Source organism: Solanum lycopersicum, chromosome 12, assembly GCF_036512215.1.
Source record: "Solanum lycopersicum chromosome 12, SLM_r2.1".
Taxonomy (NCBI): domain Eukaryota; kingdom Viridiplantae; phylum Streptophyta; class Magnoliopsida; order Solanales; family Solanaceae; genus Solanum; species Solanum lycopersicum.
The window spans coordinates 62,700,804-62,708,520 of NC_090811.1; the positions used below are offsets into that span (position 1 = coordinate 62,700,804).

Sequence of the window (7,717 nt, forward strand, 5' to 3'; positions counted from 1 at the left end):
AAAGGTGGAGCAAGTAATGTTGGATTTGACATTTACGTAAGTGCAAGTGGAACCCAAATACTAAACGTAAGTATGTCACTAACTGTCTCTTAAATGTCTGAAAATTTATATATTAATTTTGATTTGTTCTTCAAAAAACAACCTGGGACTTCAAGTCAAAGAATTCTACCAACAAGTTCAAGTTACAAGGATGCAAGTATAACGGGTATAGACAGTGGCTTTAAGCCTAGAAGCTTACGATGGAAAAACAAGGATGTTGTCACCACTTCCCAATTGCAGCAAATGGCAAACAAAAAGAAGAAGTAACACCAATTGTTGTATGTTTTTGGAGTATGCTAACTTTATTTTGGTACTAGTAAACACTTTTGTGAAGTTTGTATGTAACTTTTGTTTGCACTAGATTTATTTTAAGACCTTATTTTGGTACACTTTTTTGGGTTGTATCCTTGAATATTATGTAGCATAATGCTAACTTTTAGTTCATTATGGAACATTCAATATAACTCTTTACGTCTTGTGTAATTTGAATGTTACATTCTGACGAATATGATAATTGTTTATAGCCTGTGCATTTTCTTTTGATACTACAATAATAACAAGATCAAAATACTAATAGAACTTAGAATTTCATTGGATTCAAAAAGACAATTACATAAAAAATTTACTGCAACAACAACATCTAAAATACTACTACATCGAACACTGTTTGGCTCATCAAAATAGTACTAGATCGAACGCCTGAAGTGCACTAACAATTAGGCTTCAATTTTCATATTCCAAACATAAGCAACCCAGTAGTAACGACACCAACAATAAATATATTTTTTGCTCGCTTTAACTTTTCATCAGAAGCATTGACTTTCTTCAACAATCCCCACATTACTTTATTTGCTTGTGGAGGGTGTCGATCTTCATATCAAAGAAAATAGTCACAACCACCCATTTTCTATAAAACCAAACAAACAGAATTAGACGTAAACGAATTAATCATCTAATTGACCTGAAAAATGTAAGGGAAACAAGAATTTTACCTTTGAAATTCTACAAGTCAAAAACCTTCGCCTTGGATTTAATTGGATCCATGAATTTTTTAATAATGCATCATTATCACACCTACAATATAGACCTTCATCCACATATGCCATGAAAGAATTGCAGAAGCTTGACATGAAAGACGGAAGAAGAGAGAAATTGAAAAAGAAAGAAGAAATTGAAAAAGAAGAGAGATATAGGGGTTTAAATTAGGGTATAATTGGAATAACATCAATATAAATAAATGATGTTGAGTAACATTACCGTTGGGAACTCCACATCAGACAAAAATTTTATGTTTAAGCGCCTAGCATCAGCGAAATTTACGCGGCACTCCGTCTGTGCAAAAAGTGTTTAAGTGAAACATAGGTACCCTACGTTAGGTGAAAAGCGTTGAACAAGTGAATTACAAATTCCTTTTTAAATTTTAGTTTCAAGAATTATTACAAGCATATTAAAATGAGGTATACCAAATTATTAACTTCTTGAGTTAAATTCTATGGTTCTAACTCTTATCTTTATTTAGTATTTATCAATTTATCACTTGTAGCACTATGTTAACAATACATATAATAATTACCTCACTTAAAGGATGTTTTTCCATGTTGAGTTAATAAAATCTTATCTAAAACTAGTAACTGAAAAAAAACATTATCAAAAAACTAATAATTTTCATCTGAATAGTGTGAGAAAAATTAATCTTGAATAAATATGTATATGAAATTCATTTATATTTTAGGCCGCGAATTGAAATTTCTCTTTAGTCCCCCAATTACCTTGAGCCGCCCCTGAATCAAGTTCACTAGTTGATGAATTGAACTTCTGACCGTTCTTCACGATTTTTAATGTTTTTTAAATGATTATTTTTGTCTTAGATTTTCTAATAATTCATGTAAAATTCAATAATAGCTTCATTAGTTTTTACCTTCAAACACCTTACGTTGTTTTCTTTTTATACTTTGCCTTGAGGTAGAATAGTAGAACTTCTTTTTAGCTAGTAGGTTTTCAAGAATATAATTCACTTGTGTTTTTAAAGATTTGATATCACAAGATTCCAACTTTCCCAAGTCAGATCTTACATTGCTCGATCTCCCTTAAATTAGACGTGAATTATTGTCATAATGGCCTTATTGGTATTTATATAGGTCTCAAGTTTACTTATACAATGTCATCACGAGGAAGATCAACACTTCTCCTGGCCTCTTTAATACATTTTAAGTTAGATTATTGATTTATTTTACGTTATTTTAAATTCCAAATTAAGTAAATTACATATTTTATGTTGGCTATTTAAAGCCGCCCAATACTAATAAAATTATTGAAAGTGATTTTAATGTAAGATTTTTAACCCCTTTGTACTGCCCCATCTATGTGACTAGAAATTTGACTTTCTACAACTTTTTAAAATAAAATTTTCAACATTACTGGTTAGTTACCAAATATGGAGAAGCCTTGTAGCATACAACTTTTATTATATTTATAAATATAATTAATGGCAATGCAATTTATTTTAGGTTTATTTCTTCTTGTTTTCTCTATAGGCTTTGCAGCAAACAAACAAACATCGAACCAATCCTTAAAAAAAAGAAATATTCCATAGTTGAATGTGAAGATGATATAGTATTCGAAATACTCTCATGGTTGTCTGCCAAGTCTCTGATGTGATTCACGTGTATTTCAACATCTTGGAACACTTTAATACGATGTGATGCCAACTTCATCAATTTCCACGTTGCTTGTTCTCATATCCGTCAATCAACCACCCCCATCTTGTTTTTAACAGTCACATCCATTACACAACTTATGCTCGAATCATTTCAATGGCCTGATTTGTTTTTATGATAAAATCTCTCAAATTATTTGCTTACATAATATAAGCACGGGTGAAAAATAGAATTAATTCGTGGATTTTCTTTTTCGCGATTTATTGATCAAGATTGTAGTTTCCTCAATGGGATACTTTATTGGAGGGAAACTCTTAGTTACTTCGACTTTAGAGAGGAGAAGTTTGGATTTTCACGAGAGGAGAAGATTGAAATTCTTTCACTCTATCACGATAATAATTATGTAATGCACCACTTGTTATCTCATAACTTTAATTTGGAGAAGGTTATTTGGCCCCCCACTTCGTTGGGGTTCTCTAAGCATTATGAGTTAAAAAGGGTTAGTAACTTTGTTGAGAACATTATTCCATTATGAAATTTGATAATAAATTGAAATTTTATTTGTTCGATTTTACTATATTTTACCAAATCAAAATAACTATTCTGGTGAGGTTTGTTCACTTGATCGATGTGTTTTGTTTTCTCAACTTGCAATATATAATTTTTATGTATGTTATGAAACACTCCAATAACAGTAATTCTACAGAATCAACATATATATATATATATATATATATATATATATATATATATATATATATATATATATATATATTTATAAAAGTGAGGACCATAGACAAGTAATGTGGTACTTCTCTAGTCCTCCATATGCATTTATTTTTTTCTCTTTTTTTGCTTTTTTTTAAAAAATAAATAAATTATCATATCATAAAAAGGATTACTAAAATTTATTAAAAATAAATATTTTATTAATGGAGGATTATTTATAACAAAAACTCTTCATCCTTTTATTTATTTATCTCACTTATAATAAAAGAGAAATATAATTTATTTATTTTAAACTTTTTTAAATTTAAATTAATTATTTTATTATAAAAATATATTACTTTATTTATACAAATAAATATTTTATTAATGTAGAAACATTTATAAAAAAAATTCTCTAGATTTTTCTCTATTTGTTTATCTCACTTCTAATCATGAAATCATAATAATTTTTTTTTTACATTTTAAGTATTTTTATTTTTATTTTTTAATTTATTCACTAGGAGTTACTAATCATGACTTGCCCCTCTTTAATTTTTACTTTTAATAATATTCATAACTCTCATTATTTTTATGTCCATAACCTCCAAATTAAATTTGTAAGTTTATGATGTCTTATGGTATTCCTTTAGTTTGCCTATAAATTCATATTAATTTATGAAGATTCACATTCACAATTATCCTTTCTCTTTTCATTATATAGGTTTGGTTTGTAACAACAAAAAAGTATATGAAGGTAAGAAATATTTCATTGCAAATTCTTATTTTTTATTTTCTCTATTTTTGTCTGTATAAATTAGTATTTGTTTTGTGAATGAAACTAACATGTAACAAGAAAAAAGTACATGAAGTTAATAAATATATCATTCTCAAGTCCTTATTTTTTTATTTCCTTTATTTTGTCTATATAAATACATATTTATTTTCATGAAGATTCACATATAAAGTTATAATTTCTCTTCTTCATCATACTTTTTTGTAAATTAACTAACATATAACAAAAAAAAGTATATAAAGGTAGAATATATTTCATTCTAAAGTCTTTCTTTTTATTTTATGTACTAAGACATATCTTCATAATATATATTTTTTATGTTTGTATTATAACTTATAAAGTAAGTATAATTAAAAAATTTATGTAGTTCTTAACAATGTGTTGTCCGTATGCAATTACTCTTTCTAATAGTTAGTTTTCCAGATATAATATAGTTTGATTATAATATTTGTTAGATTTCTAGAAATAATTATTACTTAGTATTGTTAGTACTATTGAAAAGATAATATACAAATATATTAAATATAGTTTTATTTCATTCTTTTTTTTTGACGTAATTATTTTTAATTGGTATATGATTCAGTTGGTTGCATATAATAAGAGTTTGATATATGGATCAAACATGATGGTGGATCTCTTTGCAAAGGAAGATGGTAGAAGGAAAAAAATGAAGCATAATTAAAAGTTATTTTTTCACTATGAATTGTATTAGCAACTTAGTTACTTTTGCTAGAGTTTTTTAAATTTTGATTTATATAAATAATTTAGCTAAATGTATTATATTGTCAATGTTAATCATTTGATCTTTTAGTATTCTACTTTCTTTTTGTTATGACAAAATTAATATAATTATTTTATTTTAACAACAACAAAAAAATTTATGATGATTAGTTTCATTTTTATTTTAATTATAAAAAGTAATTGAAAAATAAAATAATATTTTCATGATGTCATTTTTTTGTGTATGTAACAATCTGCCACCGTTCTTTTTGCTTCAACATGCATTTATAATTTTTATGTAATCACCAATTATTATATTTTCTCTGTTTATTTTTTGTATTTTCACCTCTTATTTTTATTTATTTATTTTACAAACAAAATCAATATATAATTAGTAATACATTAATTGTCTAATAAAATTATAGATTTGAATTATTTATAACTCATGTCTCTTCATCTTACTTGTAACATTTGATATTAAATATTATTCATAACTTTTATATGTTTAATTTTTTCGTAAGTTTTATAAGTATTTAATTAATGTTTAAAAAATTATAATAAGTAAATGTAATAATAAAATTTAAAAAAAATCAATTTTGTTTTGACGAAATCAGAGTTTGACCAGAACATAAGTATTGCTACAAAAGATAGACCATTAGTACTCCTCCAAAAGATATAGAAAATTAAAATATATAAAATATTTTCAACCTAATACAATATATTGTTATTTCAACATATTATCTCTTAGTCTATTTATTTCACCACGGTGAATATTTTGTTCTAATATATATATATATATATATATATATATATATATATATATATATATATATATATATATATATATATATATATATATATATATATATTATATGTTTTAAAAAAGTCTATGATATCCAGACGAGTAGAAATATTAATATTATCTATACATTCGATACTAACCTAAATATTACATATTTCATATTATTATCTAATAAATATTATATATAATCGCGCGAAGCACGAATAGTTTCACTAGTTGTATTAAATATACTGATGATTAATTATCCATTGTACTTTTTTTTATGTCTCTTAAGAAATATTAGTTGGGAGTTTTTATTAATTATTTTGTATCCTTGTTTATGTCTTACTAATTATATAGTCTCTATTTATATAATATTTATTTTACTAAGGTATTTTAATAATAAAGTATATTAGGCCTCATTTGTTTGCACTTAATGGAGGACTGAATCTTAATCATTCAAATTTAGTCTATTAAATATGTTTGATTTTTAGGTTTGAATCTTATTCATTCATATTCAGCCCATTAAGTTTATTTGTTTTATTTTTTAAAAAACTTTTAATGGGTCTGAAGAGGTCTGAATGAATCAGATAAACTCTTTACCAACAATCAAATATATTTAATAAATATCAAATAATAATTTTTTTTTTGTCTGCTTTGAGCGTGCCTTTTTATCTTTTAACTAAAAACTTTTTTTCTCTCTTTTCTCAATCAAACACCATTTCCCCCCTCTAGAACTGGTAAATTTTCATAAATCTTTTCAAGTATTTTTTTATAGTAATAATTTTCTTGTATTGACTGTTGGTGTATTGGTGTTTCTCAAGTTTTTGAATGAAAAAACTAGTACTTCAAATCATGAATATTAAAACTTCTAAAACTTTTTTTAATCAAAATTGATATATTTTGTTGAAATGAAATTTTTATGATATATTATTAATTTAATATTAATTTCACATGCATCTTCAAATATTGAAAACAAACAACATTAATTATTTAGAGTTCAGATTCAGAGACCACATCTTAATATTTAAATATGTATTCAGATCAAAACACTTGAATCTTAATGTAAATCTTAATATTTAGATATGTATTCGGATTCAAACCTCCTAATCTTAATGAAAACAAATGAGACTTTACTATTAAGGATAAACTACCTCGAACGTCATGATCATTAAAAAATAAATATAAAGTGTCGAATGGAAGAAAACACGAGAATATAACAAAAGATTAACTAATATACATAAGCTACGTTTACTTTCGATATAGGCTTCGCAGCAACATGAAACAAAATACATGGAATGAGTCCCCAAATTAATGCTTGACATATTTATCAATTTTCTTTTTTTTTTTTGAAATTTGCATAGTTACTATTAGAGTTTCACATTAATTGGGAAATGAATTGGTGGTCTATTTATATGAATTTACAGTCTTTCTAACTTTTGGGGCTAAGTTAGATCTAGATGTCATATTTTTATATGGTATTCAAGTCAAGTCCATATTTGAGCTTGCGGTCCACGCTTCAGTTGGCCTGGGCATGAAGGGGTATTAATTAGACCGGACAAAAGTCGAGTCCGGAGTCTAAAAGATATAAATTTTAACAAATATTTCAAAATAATATATAAATTTTCATTTTAATCAAAACGATAAAATTACTGTTTTTGCAACGATTTGTTAATTTTGAATATCAAAAAAAAGATTTTTTTAAAGATATTGCTGCAATGGCAGCGACTTCCAATATATAATTTTTTAAATCTTTTTTAACGATTTAACTTAAATTATTAATTTTTTTTTAAAGCAAATCGCTGTCTAGGCAGCTATTTGTATCATTTTTTTTAAAAAAAAATTTAGAAAATAGATTAACTTAGATCGTGTACCAAGTTAATAGATAAGGACGAAAATAATCCTATTCATTCTATCCTACTACTTAGAAATAATTATCTTATTATATTTATATTTCGATAATTTTTACATATTAAATTTAATCTTGATCTAATTAGATTAGAGTTAAATAACTTTTTT

The 7,717-nt window shown here is 25.2% G+C and overlaps 1 long non-coding RNA gene across 1 annotated transcript; it reads right to left on the bottom strand.

The window, feature by feature from the left end:
• Positions 1-607: 607 nt before the first annotated feature.
• LOC104645030 (uncharacterized) lies at positions 608-1,333 on the bottom strand. Its single transcript, XR_738958.4, has 2 exons — positions 1,032-1,333; positions 608-946 (listed from the first exon to the last, which is right to left on the bottom strand). It is a non-coding gene; the product is annotated as an uncharacterized lncRNA (long non-coding RNA).
• Positions 1,334-7,717: the final 6,384 nt, after the last annotated feature.